Source organism: Felis catus, chromosome B1 (assembly GCF_018350175.1).
Source record: "Felis catus isolate Fca126 chromosome B1, F.catus_Fca126_mat1.0, whole genome shotgun sequence".
Classification (NCBI taxonomy): Eukaryota; Metazoa; Chordata; class Mammalia; order Carnivora; family Felidae; genus Felis; species Felis catus.
Window position 1 is genome coordinate 86,054,883 of NC_058371.1, and position 15,947 is coordinate 86,070,829.

The following is a 15,947-nucleotide window of genomic DNA, read 5'->3' on the forward strand; positions in this document are numbered from 1 at the left end:
AAACCCTTGCACGGCACGTGATCCCAAGTGGCAGCCTCCAAGGATAAGCTAAAGTATACAACCCCTAAAATTCAAGGCTGGGAGACTAAGTAACGCCTGTTTACCCACCTGGTGCTTTAAAACTGACCTCTGTTTCCCACAAGATGTCTTGAGGTTGAATTATGTCAGAGCAGTAATCTCTTTAACACTGTTGGGTGGGATGGTTTGAGAGAGATCAGATTTCACCTGGTGAGTGACAAGACTCTAACTCCCTCTTGCAGTGTATAAAAACAATTAAACATTAAATGCATTTTACTGCTGAGCGTTTGACCCACGTGTGCATATTAAAATTTTTTCCCAAAGACCTATGAAATAGGAGCCCATCTCCGTGTGAATGTTTATGTCGCTCATTACCAAAATTCATCTCCAGTTATTCTGTTTTCTTTTTCTCATCTCCTTTTGGGAGAATAGAGGGTGGGTGGAAATCAATTTTCCCAGCTAGACCTGCATTTTTCCAGTTAGGAAAGACGTTTCATTTTCATTCGCTGTCTGATGGCATTGAAATATTTTTTTCCAATCTGTTGTTATTTAAAGGAGCAGACCCCACTCCTGTCATCATCTATTACCTGGGGTGTTATTTAGTGAGTGCCTTGTTTGTAAACAGACAGTGGTTTTAAAAAGATCTGGTCATGTGGTGATCATGTTTGCAGCATCCTAGCTGGCTCTTCAGCAGCTACACTATTACTTTTTCCATGTTTTGGTTTTAGATCTCAGTTCCGAGTTGATTTTTTACCCCCTAATGTTTTCTAGGTTAAGGAAGATTTTACACGTATTACTTGTGAAATCCCCAATTCCTTTTCTGTCAAGGATGACTGGGAATCACTAGTGAATTAACCTGCTCTAGATCTTTTTTTGGAAAGAGTAGAGGTGAGGTATTAAAAATTCTACCCCCCTGCATTGTCTTATCACTCAAGCTAAACAAGACAAAGGGTGGTAATGCCATCAGGTTAATTTACCGACATTACCAGCCCCGTCTCTCAAACCCCATCGCACTTACCATCAAAACGTTTCTGCCTGTGTTTTTGTGAACGAGGGAAGATTTGAGCTACTTTGCTGAACTTCGTCTTTTCCTCTTCAGATTATTTACTTCACGAGAAATTCTAAACTCTTTAAGAAACCAAAATCAGTGTTTGTTCTTTTGATAGTTGAAACATACAGCTGTATCTGGGGAATGTGGCAGCGGAGAGGTGTTATTTCTTATCTTAAAAAAAAAAAAAAAACCTAATTAAAATGGTAGAAATCCTTTTAGCCAGGAAATGACTGTGTGTGTGTCTCCACAGTGGAGCAGCTGCTGTGAGCCCGTCAGCTGGCAAGAAGTGAGCTCCGGGTTGGGGAGGGGGTGCGCCGGGCGCTTGCCTGCCAGCTCGGATGCTCCGCGTTTCCTCTGAGCCCTCATTGTCTCCCTTCGAGTCGCATGGTGTTCTTTGTCTGCGGTGGGTAGCTCTGTGTCACTCCGTAGCCGGCCTCCCTCAGCCTGTGCTCAGCCCATTTTCTTTCTCTCTCTCCTCTCTGTCTTGCCCCCTCCCACCCTGGCCCAGGCCCCTTGCTCTCTTACTGGTTTTAGGATTCAAGCGATTGAAGAACATTTTGGCGAGGTAAATGCTCAAAAGGTGTGGTTTCTGATGAGCTTCAAAGAAGTGAAGAAGCAAGATACGATGCTTTTAAAACGGACAGGGTGTCCGTGTGGATTGGGGAGGTAGATGTTCTTAAGGTAACCAACATTTTCTAGTTAGAAATACTGTGGGAGGTGGGGGCTTGATTGGGGAGGTGATGCTAGTCCTTAAGTGGCAGGTCAGTAATAAGTAAAGAAAGTGCTGTTGAGTCACACCCCCTCCCCCAATATTCTGGGACATTGAGACAACTGTCAGTGTACCCTGGCTTCGGTGGCAGTGTTAATAAGAAACGAAATGCGACAAATGCCTTGTGAATTTAAATAGCCAGGTACAGTGTTCAGAAAGCCTCCTGAAATAAACACACCAATCCACATTCCGTCTTGTGCGAAGCATTAATGGCTTGGTGGGGCTTTACTCTAAAGAGCCCACTTACAGTCACTCCTTTCTCTTCTGCCCATTACCTGGAGCTTACAATGCTTTTTAAGTGATTCTCTTGCTTGTGCTGAGGAGGAGAGCATGGAGGGGAGAATGGTTGGGTTGACAGAGCTCTGAACGCCATTTTTAATTCCTACAAAAACTTTCCTTGGGGAACTTGAGGCACTTTGCATATGGAAATCATAGAGCTGGGACAGACTTAATTCAAGGAGCCAACCCCATATTGTTACAGACACGGGAACTGAGCTCAGGATGTTTCCTCAGACATAGAGTCAGTGTGTGGCCACTCTAGGACTTGAGTCCGGTGCTCCTTCAAGACTCCTGCAGGGGCACACTTTAGTAGCTCAGCTCCCTTTGAAAGATGTCGCTGGCAAAATGTTATTGTCCCCACTTTAAGGTGAGGGGCCCGTGAGCCCGGGCCTTGTCTTTCTTGTGGCCTTCCTAAGCTACTTGAGATGAATCATCTTGACCGGCCTCACAGGCATTAGTTCCTTGGCCCCAGCCATCCCTCAATTCTTGTTTGTTCTGCTCTTTTCTTTTCACCGCTGCCCAACTCATTCGCTACCCCATCAACACCATTTAGTGCTTTCTCTCCTTTGTACACAAGTGTGCCCTGTACTTCCCTTTCGCTATGTACTTCTCGTCCCGGGATATCTAAAACTCCAGGAGCTCCATCTAGAATTTTCCCCTAGGCAACCCAGACCTAATCCACATTCCCAAAGAAGAAATGCTGGTGTCATTTCCAAATGTACCCCAACCTAGTGTGGCAGTGTAAAACTAGAAGAGGCCTGGGGGCAGGAGATCGAGCTCTGATGCCAGCACCAGTAGAAACTTACTAACTCCTGCAGACTCCCATGCAAAGTTCCTTCCAATTCTAGAAGCCTAAATCTTCATTTCAGTTTGCAGAGAGGAATTGTGAGAAAGAATGGGTAAACTGAAGCATGGACCTAGTCAAATTGTATTATTAAGTTGGGCTCGTGGACACCAGGATCTGGATTCCAACATTGGAGCTGGGTGCTTTGACCCTGCATTGCTGTCCCGTGGCCTCTGTGGGAGCAGCTCCAACCAGCTCTGCAGGTACTTTCTCAGGGACTGGTACAACTGGGAATGGACCACTGGGACTTCTGTGGGATAAGGGATGCTGTATACTTGGAAAATGAATTCTAATGCACACAAGTTTCTTTTCTGCCAAGTTGGCTTGAGCATATCTAATAAACAAATCAAGGGATACTTATAACTGTGTTCATGTTATTGCGGTGATTTCTGTGTTGTGTGAATATCATGAGCATCTACTGCAGAGTGTAAGCTCCTTAAGGACACCCATTGAATGTCACAGTGTTAGGGTAGGGTTGCTACTTAATACATAATTAGTGGTAATGACAACAAGTCTTGGGTCTTCTGATATTTGGTCTAGTATTTAAAACCTATGGTCTGGTGGAATTTGAAGTCATTATTGTCTTCTGAATATTTACGAATGTGTCATGAAAATAAGTTGGAGAGGAAGTTGACTGGTCTTACTCTTTCCCAATGTGACTTGTTAAAAATCATGATTTGTGTTTTCTGCTTCTCCTTCTATGTAAAGCAGTCCCACTTCAGGCCTCGACTGGAATAATTTTTCAGATTTTAAACTTACTCCAAATGTACTGTTAAGTTAAACAGAACAGATAAAAAAACCAGAGGGTTCATCTGAGTGATTTTCATCTTCCCATGTTGCTATGAGAAAGCCATGGTAGTCCAGATATGAATCTAGTTTTATTGTTTTTTTGAAAAGGGAAAAGTCTCCCATTGTAGACTGACGGCATCTATTAGGTCAAGGGTATGATTAAATAGTGATAAACTTTTGTAAGGCAAACATAAATTTCATTATCCAAATAAGTTATGGTACTTGAGGAAACACTTGTTCTGGTTTTCATAGAATCATCTGGATAAACTGGGAAACATTGTTGGGTTAGTTAACATATAGAATAAAGCCTTTGATGAATCAACATGTGCACATGTACTGATGTGTAGACAGGTGAGAATATCCATCTGGTTTTCTTTCCACTTGTAATTTTGACCCATTTCTTATATAAAGTGGTGATGACCCAGGAGGGAGTCAGCTCAATTTTTTAGACCCAGCTCTATACCAACCTCAGCGACTTCGACTTGTCACTTTGCCAGTGAGGAACTCTGAGACCTCGCGGGTGCATCTTTTAAGCGCTTGGGTTTCCTCTCACTGGAAGTTTAATACCTGCTCCCTACCTTCCTTAAATGAGTATTATAACAGTTATCAGGATGTATGGGATAACATCCCCCATGAGAAAGCAATTTGGAACCTTCAGAGTGGTTTCATTATAGAGAAGAGGCTTGGAAAATGTGTTTTAACATGGTAAGAACTGATGGTAGCTAAAACTGCAACTGCTCATGGAGAAAATTGGAATGGTATGTTGCAAATTTAACACACACCTATTCCGTTCTGGGATGAAACAGCAAAATCGGTCTGTGCTTTGTTAGTTGATTTGAGATTTGGTTTTCTGATCATACTTGCGTTGCCTTTGAAGGAAAAGAAGGCCAAATCTTTTAATTCTCTGTTCTTTTTCCATTGAGGATACTGTTAACACAGCTGGATCAGTGAACCAATCTCTGTCCTCCTCTACACCGTCGTAGTTCTTTTTTAGGAAGAAAATTCTCAAACAGAAGGGAGGCTGGGACAAAGCTTTGGGTAACTGGCCCGTATCGTTCAGTTTTGATGGAAGTAGAGGGAGACTGGAATATAGGATTACAAGACAGGCCTTCTGGTCTACTTTTCTGGTTGTACCAATTCGTTACACGATCTCAGGCAAATATGTTTATGTTCCTTTAAAGGGCTGGTATTGATTTTAACTTTACCAGCTGTGGTGAGTTTTCGTTGATGTTGGCAAAGCTGTTTTTATTCCCAGGTTGAATCATGCCATAAGACGTGCTGTGGTTTTTTTTTTTTTTTTTTCCTTCAGAGATAGGGGGATAGAGGTGATGGATCTTCTACTGCTTTGCTGGCTTTTTTAATCTCATAATTTCAGATATAAAGCAATAAAGAGCCATTGAAAATAATGAACAGTCTTTATTGAGGTAAATGAAGATGACCATGACAGTTTTAATATATTAATCAAGTGATATTGCCGTTTAACATTAACAACATCTCAATCAGATACTTGCTTGAGATGAGCTGGAAAACCCACTGTGACTTTCAAGAAGTGGATGATGCAAAAAAGTAAAATGTAGCTATGATTGGATGTTTTTAGGAGAGTTTTAAAAAAGTGATCTTTAATTATATCCTTCGTATGGCATTTGGTATAGATGGTTGGTGAAACGTAGAGGGTAGAAATATCCCAAAAATGGGGAGAAATGAGCACATTTTCCTTAAAATAAAGGCGGTAACCCACATCAATGAATCAAAGGTCATTTACTGAGTTTCTGCTGTCTATCCAGAACTGGGCCTCCAAGTAGTTTGACTTAAGTCTTTAATAATTGTGTTTTTATTCCACAGTTTCAAGTTGGGCCTTATTCACTTGGAAAGATAAATGTTTTATCAGACCTACAAAGAACTATATAGCATTTGACACTATAAAAATCCTATTGGATGGGATATAAATAATCTGGAGTGCCAAATTTCTGCGTAGTACCCACAGCATTTAAAAATAAATCACGGGGCGGGACTTTTGGCCATGGGCTAGTAAGGAGGTCAACAAATCCTCTCTTTAAAAAAGCAAATATGAAGTTGGACAACATGAACAAAAACAATCATTTCAGCGCTCTGGAAATTGAATAAAGGCATGAAACAATCTGAGAAATGTTTATACTATAAAATCTGCTGAACTTCTGTTGAGAATAGTGGCAGTTGGAATTCTTGCCTGGGGCTGCACCCATCCCTTGCCCAGCTTGGTTGTCACGGAGGTTTTGGGGTAGGGAGACCACAGTTCATAAGGCCTGGCGGGTTGTTCCTGCTGCTGCTGAGAACTCACTTGATTTGGAAAGGTGGGCTCGCGACCAGTGGCATTGGTGGAGGACATAATGATCTCGGTGACGGGGGATTGGAGAGGCCAGTGGCACTTTTATTCTCGGTCGCAGAAATAGTTGGGGTAAGCATACTTCTAGGCAGCAGACAACAGAGGGCCCAAGGTATCCACACATTTCCGGCCACTCCTGAGGCTGAGGCACATGCATAGAGGAAACATGGAAGGGCCCAGTGGAGAGCAAAGGCGGAGACCCTCTTGAAAAGGGCCTGAACTTTGAGTGTGCTCCTCTACCTACAAGCAGATCCATCCACTGAGAATGGAAGTTTTACTGGCTTGAAGTGTTTGATCACGATCTCTGTCAAAGCGCTGACCAATCATTCAACCGTGCAGACACAGGGGTGACAACTAGAAACCTGGTTTTTGTGTTTGCTTTTGTTTTGTTTTGTTGTCTTTTGTTTTAGAGAGAGAGAGAGAGAGAGAGAGAGAGAGCACTTGAGCTGGGGTGGGGAGAGGGGTAGAGGGAGAGGGAAACAGAATCTTAAGCAGGCTCCATGCCCAGCATGGAGCCCAATGTAGGGCTTGATCTCATGACCTAAGCCAGAATCAAGACTTGGAGGCTTAACTGACTGAGCCACTCAGGCACTCCTAGAAAAACCAGGATTGAAAATAAAAACAGGAATTAAAAAACAAAACTGAGAAGAGTCATCAGTGACCTCACACTGCAGGGAACATAGATTTCACAGAATTAATCCAGGCAAATTACTAAACAGCTAAAGAAATGAACAGAAACAGAAACAACCACCAGCCTCAGGGGTGGGAGGGGAATATTACAACTCAGAATTACTACAATGTATGCATCTTTAATGTCCTTTTTAAGCAAAATATTACGGGATACGCAAAGAAAGAAGAGACCCCTACTCAGGAATCGAAGCAGTCAGTAGAAAAACTAAGTGTTTTATTAATGTAAGGTTTGTTTAGGGTCTGAAAATTAATTAATGTAATATACCACATTAATAGAATAAAAGACAAAATCCACATTTTTAATCTCAGTAGATGCTGAAAAAACCATTTGACAAAATCCAACATCTACCCATGATAGGAACTCTCAACAAGCTAGGGATAGCAGAGAGCTTCCTCAACCCGATAAAGGGCATCTACAAAAACCCTACAGCTGTCATAATGCATAATGGTGAAGGATAAGATACTTTCCCACTAAGACAGGGAATAAGGCATGGATGTTAGTTCTTGCCACTTCCATTCAGTATTATACCAGAAGTTATAGACGGTGCCACAAGGCAAAAGTAAAATAAAAACATCAAGAATGAAAAGTTTATTTGTAGATGACTTTATTGCGTATGTAGAAAATCCCAAGAAGTCCACACACACACACACACACACACACACACACACACACACACTATTAGAACTAATAAATGAGTTCAACAAGGTGGCAGGGTATGAGATTAATATACAAAAACATTCCATTTCTGTTATAAGTAATAAACAATCTGAAAATTAAATTAAGTGATGCTATTCCCACTAGTATCTGAAAAAGGAAAGTCTTAGAAATAAAGTTATTAGAGGTATAAGACTCATACACTGAAAACTATCATATATGGCTAAAAGAAATTAAATATCTTAATAAATGGAGAGACATTCCAGTTCAAGTATTGGAAAGCTGTTGTCAAGATAGCAATTCTCCCCCAAATTTAGTGCAATCCCTATGTGAAAATTTCAGCTGGATTTTTTTGTAGAAATTGACAAGCTGGCCCTCAAATGTATAGGGAAATGAAATGGACCTATAATAGCTAAAAGAGTTTTGAAAAGGGTGAACAGATAATATCCATATAGTATTTTAAAATGTACTCTCTCTTCCTGTCTCTCTGCCTCTCTCTGCTCCTCTGCTCTCTCGCTCTCTCTCTCAAAATAAATAAACTTAAAAAAGAAAAAAATGGTGGAGTTTACCTGGGTGGCTCAGTCAGTTAAGCACCTGACTCTTGGTTTTAGCTCCAGTCGTGATCTCACTGGTTTGTGAGTTTGAGCCCCACACTGGGATCTGCACTGTCAGTGCAGAGCCTGCTTGGGATTCTCTCTCTTTCCTGTTCTCTTCCCCTCCCCATTTTCTCTCAAAGTAAATGAACTTTAAAAAAAAAATGTACTGTAAAGTCAGAGTATTTAAGAAGATACTCTGTTGGTGCAAGGATGGACACATGGAACAGAAATGAGAATCCAGAAATAAACCCTTGCGTTTTAAACCTCCAATAATATTATTTTCAAGGACAAGATTTGTGTTGTAAATATTTATGAATTGATTATAATATTAATTTTTTTTATTTTTTAACATTTATTTATCATTGAGAGACAGAGATGGAGCACGAGCATGGGAGGGGCAGAGAGAGGGGAAACACAGAATCCAAAGCAGGCTCCAGACTCCGAGCTGTCAGCACAGAGCCCAGCGCGGGGCTCGAACTCACAAACTGTGAGATCATGACCTGAGCCGAAGTCAGTCGCTTAACCGACTGAGCCACCCAGGAGCCCCAATATTATCTTAATATTACATTTTAACTTAGTAAATATTCTTACTAAAGTTATATTTTTAGCACATGTGATTCACAAGCATTAGAAATAGTGTGGCATCCAGATGTTTTTAATGTTTATTTATTTGAGAGAGAGAGCACGAGCGAGGGAGGGGTAGAAAGAGGGAGAGAGAGAATCCCAAGCAGGCCCCACGCTCTCAGCATGGAGCCCAAAGGGGGCTCAAACTCATGAACCGTGAGATCACCACCTGAACTGAGATTGAGTCATACTCTTAAGCGACTGAGCCACCAAGGCACCCCCAGATTTTTTTTTATTACATGTGATTTTTAGGTCTGTCCAGATAAGTAAATATTACGATTTCTGTGTAGTGAGACTGGTTACTCATATAACTATAGCAGTTGTAGTCAACAGTACTTTCGACTCTGAGAAAGTGTGAAAAAGTAGGGAGGGAGCAGCAGTGCTAAGGGCAGGGGCTAGATAAACAAAACTGGGAAAATGCCAGTTACAGCATTAGCAGGTTTACATGTTTCCTGCTCTTATCCATTCCTCTAAAGGCCGTGGCATGACCATGGTCTTCCGGAGGAAAAGAGTAGCCTGACCAATGCTGGGTAGAAGGATAACCAGAACATGTAAGGAAGAAGCTTATCACAGGTCACTTGGTGATGCTGCTGGGATAGGAACGGGGCGGAATGTCTGGGTTTCACAGTGAGGTCTGTGGGGTCCATGACCCACAGATGTGTAACAGCATCCCAAAGCGCAGAGGGTGCGGCTGAAGAGTTACACACCTGAGTGACAAGTTCAACCAAATCCTCGTCCATGTTTGCATAATAGAGATACCATAATGGGGAGGGAGAGCGAGAAGGCAGCTAAAGCCATCAGAAAGATTTCGTCCTTGAATTCGTGCTTGGGGGAGGCTGATGGTTCTGATTCTCCTGGCATTCTCACTGGGGAAGTACTCCAGAGGCCTCATTATTTCATTAATTCTAACAATGCCCTTGTGGCATAGGTAAGGTGGCGCATATTATTAGGAACAATCTTGATAATGGGACATGAATGAATCCATTCAGAACGTTCTTTTACTGGAGGGCAGCACCTCTGGTGGTTCTGAGAGATTTGTGTCCTTGGCCGAGATTTTTGCTTCTCTCCCGTCCGGAGCCCTACTCTGGGTTGTGCTCCTGGATGGGCAGAGTTCATAAATCTCTGGGGAGGGGGAGGGGGCAGTCCTGCCAACCGAGGCAGCTTGCAGTGTAGTCGATCCGTACAGACAGCTGCCTCTGAGAGGAGGCACGGGTGAACAGTGAGCACGCCCTGGGATTTTTGCACTGCTGCTCCGTGCACAGAGTGGGGCGATATTCAGAATGTGTTGTATTGAAAAAATCACCCCATTCAACAGGGGTAAGATAAGGACATATTTATCTCACTTCCCCATCTGAGGATCTGTCTTGTTAGTTACAAGTTGCTTGTTAAGAGTTTCTAACCCAATTTTATTGAGATAAAATTTACATACAACAAGTGCACCGATTTTAAGTGTGCAGTTTGAGCCTTGACAAATGTATGCACTCGTGTAGCCACCACCCCATTGAGGATACAGACTATTTCCACCATCCTGAAATGTTCTCTTGTGTCCTTTCCTACCCTGTCTTGTGTAAGTTTAAGCCAGGACAACCAAAGAGCCAAAGTGATTGGTAAACAACAGTTTAATGGAAGCCTTCCATCGACTTAGTCTTTTTCGTTCTCTCCAGCTCATGAAAAGGGAATTTATACTTACCTGGAAAAAAACTGTTAAAACGCAGCAAAAATAAACCTCAAGAATGAAGTGTGGGACAATTCTTCGGAGGCTCCCTCCACACCCCCTTTTGATGAGTTCTCGTTATTGTTAAAGCAAAAGGTCCATCAAAGTAGTAAGTGTGGGGCAGGCCACTGTTTCACTACAGACTGGAACTGAACTAACAGGCAACAGAAGAGAGAGCACCAGAGACAAGATTCTGCAAACTTACAGCTCTGTGTTTCTTCCTGAGAACTCCCAGATTATACATGAAGATGCCTGTGAAGGGAGAAGACAGGGTGCCTAAACCCAAGAAGAGGTGGGACTGACTTCTATTTTGACATGCTGGAAACCCAGACAGACTCCTTTCTTTTTCAACTTCTCATGGACACCATAAAGAACAGCACGCTAGGCCAGGGCATTCTGGACCTACAGGATGATGCACGGCATTCCCACCACAGAAGAAAAAGACAGGGAATGACATCATAGCATCAGAACTCCATGGTGACTGGTGGTAATCAGAAGCAATAGGTTGGCCGTCTTTCTGCTTTACCACAGCTTCTGTTCCGTCATTTTCTTTGAGGCTGTTTGCTCACATGAAACTGCTGACCAGGAGACTTCAAATTATGCCAAAATATTTATAAACGGTCATCCCCTTGGGAAAGAGGGAGAGGGAGAATATTGCTTGTTTTAAAAGAAACCTTAATGCAGGGCAGGTGAATGGCTAATTTCTCCATTTATCTTTTTAACGCGAAGAGGGGGAAAAAAAAGCCTGCTTCCCCCCGATCTAAAGTCTTCGCAGTGGCTACCTCACATGTCACTTCTCACACAGCCTTAAGCCTTTCAAACTGGCAGTTCGGCAACCCTCAGGTTGATAGTGCAGAGGTGCTAAGTGCATTTGATTGGTATCATTACTGGTCTCTAGTAATTGATTACTGTCCATGGTGAAATATTCAGGGCAAGCACACAGCCAATAGCAATCACTTAATCCATCATGGCTGTTTGTTTCTCATCTCCTGAGACCTATCAGCCACATGCTATCCGACCCCACCAGGCAAATTGCTGATGGCTGCTTTGTGTGTACAGTTTACTGTGTGTTTACTGCATTTCCTGTGTTCTCTCAGACCGCCAGCTTTGCTGAACGGAGCAGCGCAGGGGAGGTTCTTGCTTTGCAATGTCAAATTCGCTCTGCGGTTAACCTCTCTGGCCCTCTTTTCATGGAGATTCGTGATTCGTTGGCATTGGTTTTTGTTGCTTTAAAAAAAAAAGTCGAATGGCATAGTGGTTGTATTAGGAATATTAATTGTAAGACTTGAGATAGGTTGATTGGAATAAGATCCTGGAGGGTTGTTTGTAATGCAGATTTTTTAGAAACAAGAAGTGGGAGAATAATGAATAACAACCAGAACTAATCAGTTGTGTGCGTGTGTGCGTGTGTGTGTTTAATCCACTGATGATGACTAAAAGTCGTTATTAAAAAAAAAAAAGTAGACATCAGTGGATACACAGTTTTCTCAGCTTCCTTCCAAGATGTTTTCTCCTTGGATCTTGGCGACTGTGCCTGTCCCTGATAGTACACTAAGGAACTTTGATACTCAATGCAAGGGGACCCAAGAGAAGGAGAAGGAGGTCAGCCGAGAGACGAATAAATAAGTGACTGTTACATGTAATATACTCAGATGACAAGAGATAATATTGTCTGTCACCAAAAGCAGAAAAAGCAGTTTGTACCTGGCCATCTATGGGGGGAAGATGAGAGCCATGGACGAAAGTGTTGGTCTGCTGCCCTGCTCCTCCTGATACCGCTTTCGGTAGAGCTGGAGGAACAACATGATTGGTGCTAATAGGTCCACCAGTGAACTTGGGAAGCCAGCGGGAATGAGACTGAGAAGAGTAGGAGAAAGTATCATATTAGAGATGGCAAGGAGATCTGGTCTATTTGCGTAGCCCATCTTTAAGAGCTTGTATTCCAAAATTTACAGAAAGAAATTGTTGTGAGGGTCTCAGTGGAGACCTTTGTTGCCTCTTTGGGTGTTTTTTCTTCGTTTCTTGCATCCTCCTTGGCATCTGTGGCACATGGTGGAAGTCTAGCTAATTCCCCACAAGCCAGGGCAAATATGGACATGTGGGTCCTGCCCCGAGATGAGGCTTTCAGTGGGCACCTACCTACATGTGCTGATTTCTAGAGAGCACAGAATCTTAATCCTTATGCATATGCATTCTTCATTTGGGGCTTCTTAGCGAAACGACATAGACAGCTGGTTTAAGTGATTCCCAAGTTAATTGGGCATGTTTCACTGTTGATCACAATCCATTTTAGCTCAGATAAACAGTTTAAGCACATCTAAAAGCACTGACCTTTTATTGCATGCTACGAGACTTAAACTGTTGCGGAGTATTGGCTCATCCTTCAGCCTGTTACCCAACATGTGATGTTTGGGGATCTTTGAAATGTGATCTTTCCTTCTCCAGAGCTCTGCTCCGTGGTAAGATTCCCCTTGGTGTTACAGCCCTCTTCTCACACTCGAGTCAGTCACATTGAGAACTAAAATAGCTGCCAGTAAGTTCAGCTCTATTGCTGGAAATGTCTAGACCTAGCCTGTAGTATGCTGGTACCTGTCACTCTTCTGTACTTATTTACCACTCAGCAATGTTGAACAGTGTTGGCCATCACCTCTCTATAAAAACATTGGTGTTCATGCTGCTGAAAAAGCTCCATATTGTGGGATTCTATTTTTATGACATTCTGTAAAAGGCAAAACTACAGAGATAAACAGAACAGTGGCTGCCAGGTATTGGAGGGAACGGGAGGGTTGAATAGGTGAAGCACAGGGGAGTTTTTAGGGTGGTGAAACTATTCTTTATGATACTACAATGATGAAACATGACACTGCGTTTATCAAAACTGATTGAACTTTACGGTACAAAGCGTGAACCTTACTGTATACAAACTTTAAAAATGTATTTTTGGGGAGTCAGAAGATACTAGATAGAATGCAAATTTTGACAGAGAAATCTACTACATATATATGAAATAGCTTCATTGAAGAGAGTGGGGAACAAAGGTGCTGACCTATGTGGCTTTAGAAATAAGTAGGGCCTGCAAAACTCAAGGCAAAAGGAGCCATACATAAGCACTGTTCTCTAATTGATAGTTTTTTTTCCTGTGGAAGGTACAGATGAACAATTCTGAAACAACTGTAATGGATATTGAAATTGAACAACCTCGTAAATGGATGGTGGATTGTGGGGGGCAGTTTTCTAACTGTTGAGAAGTGGGGTGTTAACGGCAAAACAAGGAGAGAAGGCTAGAATGATCCTTCGGGTAATCGACTAGCATTGGAGACATTGATTTCAACTCCTGTTCATGTAAGTATGAACAATTTAATATAGTTACATTTGGATACAAATAGAAATATTTATAATTGTGAGTGTATACACAGACTACTACGCACAGAGGGCCTAGAAACGACATCCCAGGGACAATGAACACATCTACTGCCCAGGTCTTCCTTTCTCATGCCATTCTCCGATAAGAGGAATCTGGGCTTCTTGAAAAAATGGCCGATTATAGGGCTGGAGCCAGAAGTATAGAAGATGAGCCTGGAGAATCTTATAATGGCAGGAAGTAAGGAAGTACTCAGACCTACCCCCGCTCCCCCGCCAACAGTAATGGGAGCCTGCCAAAGGGACACAGGAGCCAACCGAAAGACCGCTCAGTGGCCAACACTGAAACAATCTGAGCAACAAAATAAACAAAGTAGCATTGGATTATAACCCAAAGTATAAATAAACATCCATGAGTCCATGCTGATATAAATAAATTATTGAATAAGTAAATAAATGGAAAGGATGACAAATCTCCCACCCAGAAGAATTTCAAATAATATATGTAGATTACTCGGCCATCAGAGAGGTGGAGCACAATTTCCTACTCCTGAACGTGCTCCCAGAGTCACGTAGTGACTTTTCCCTAAAGCAGAAAATGTGGTGAGGAGGAAAAAAGAATAACGTTACAGTGAGGAAATCTGGCAGACACTGCCTCAGATGATTAAGTTCATATCAACAGTGGTAAATCATGTTGATATCATGCACCCTTGATATGATGTGATGAGAATGACGCTTCACTTTTGTGGACTTGCTCCCCAAAACCTGTAACACCAGCATAGCCATGAGAACAACATCAGACAAATCCCGAGTGAGAGGCATTCTGTAAGCCGGTTAGTCCTCCCCATATAGCTGACTAGTCTTCTCCAAACTGGGTTTCAAAAACAAGGAAAAGTCCGAGCAACTGTCATGGCTGAGAGGAGCCAAAGGAGACATACTGACGGAATGGACTATGATATCCTGGGTGGGATCTCGGAACAGAAAAATGACGTGAGGTAAAAACTAAGGAAATCTGAATAAAGTGTTAATTCTGGTCCATAGTAATGTGTCCATATCAGTCCACAATTAGATGTGATAAATGTACCAGCCCGATATGAATAACAGAGGACACTGGGTGTAGAGTATATGGGGACTCTCTGTACTACATCTTTGCAACTTTTCTGTAAATTTAAAACTCTTTGAATTGACTGCCCTCTCCTTCCTTCCCCAGAATTCATGTGTTGAAATCCCAATCCCCCATTCCTCAGAATAGAACAAGATTTGGAGATAAGGTCCCTGAGTAAGTTAAAATGAGGCCATGAGGGTAGGGTCCTAAACCACTATGACTGCGGTTCCTGTAAGAAAAGGAAGAGGCACCAGGGGTACACACGCACAAGAAACAACTGTGTGAGAAGACAGCAAGAGAGAATAGCCAGATATCTGCATGCCAGGGAAAGGGGCCTCAGAAGAACCCAGCCCTTAATGACATTGATCTTGGACCTCCAGCCTCCAGACCTGTGAGAAATTACATTTCCATTGTTTAAGCCACTCAGTCTGTGGTATTTTGCTCCAGCAGCCCGAGCAAACAAATGCACAATTCTAAAATAAAAGGTTATTTAAAAAAAACAACACGGACCTTTTTTCTATTCCCAGCCCTGGACTTTTGCCTGGATTTCTTCTTGTCATTCGGATCTCAGCTGAGGATCACCCACCAAGGAGACTTCTCTGACTACGCCATTCTCTCTTTATCACATTCCCCTATTTCACTTTTCTGCATGAGGCTTACCACCAACGGTTGTTTTCTCATTTGTTTATTCATTTATTGCCTGTCTTCCTGCAGCAGAGTATGAGTTGTTTGAAGGAGGAGCCTCAGCCGCCTGGTTCACTGCTGATCCCCAGCACCACATACCGGGACCAGGGCTGGCTACAGAGGAGCCCCTCAGTAATTATTTGTTGAATGGATAATGAATTCCCACCCCCACCCCCCACCAAGTCAGGTGACTCTTGATTTGGACTACTTACTCTATTATCAGACTAAAGGCACCTCTGTAAGTCTTTCTAAATTACTGGGATTTAGGGGGTGGGTAGACTGTGGCCCATGGTGTTTGTTTGGTTTTCTGATATGTTCTCCTATCCGAAGAATGAAGTAGCCTGAGTCTCAACCAGGAATGGAGGCTGGCCAGAGGCCCTCCCCATGCTTCAGAGACTGGGATAAAA

At 42.5% G+C, this 15,947-nt stretch overlaps 1 protein-coding gene and 1 long non-coding RNA gene across 4 annotated transcripts in view; both read left to right on the plus strand.

The window, feature by feature from the left end:
- The window catches only part of MAML3 (mastermind like transcriptional coactivator 3), a 417,019-nt gene that overhangs the window by 146,102 nt on the left and 254,970 nt on the right, over positions 1-15,947 (plus strand). The gene's annotated exons all lie outside the window — the stretch shown is intronic.
- LOC123384934 lies at positions 8,523-15,359 on the plus strand. Its single transcript, XR_006596742.1, has 2 exons — positions 8,523-13,733; positions 14,962-15,359. It is a non-coding gene; the product is annotated as an uncharacterized LOC123384934 (long non-coding RNA).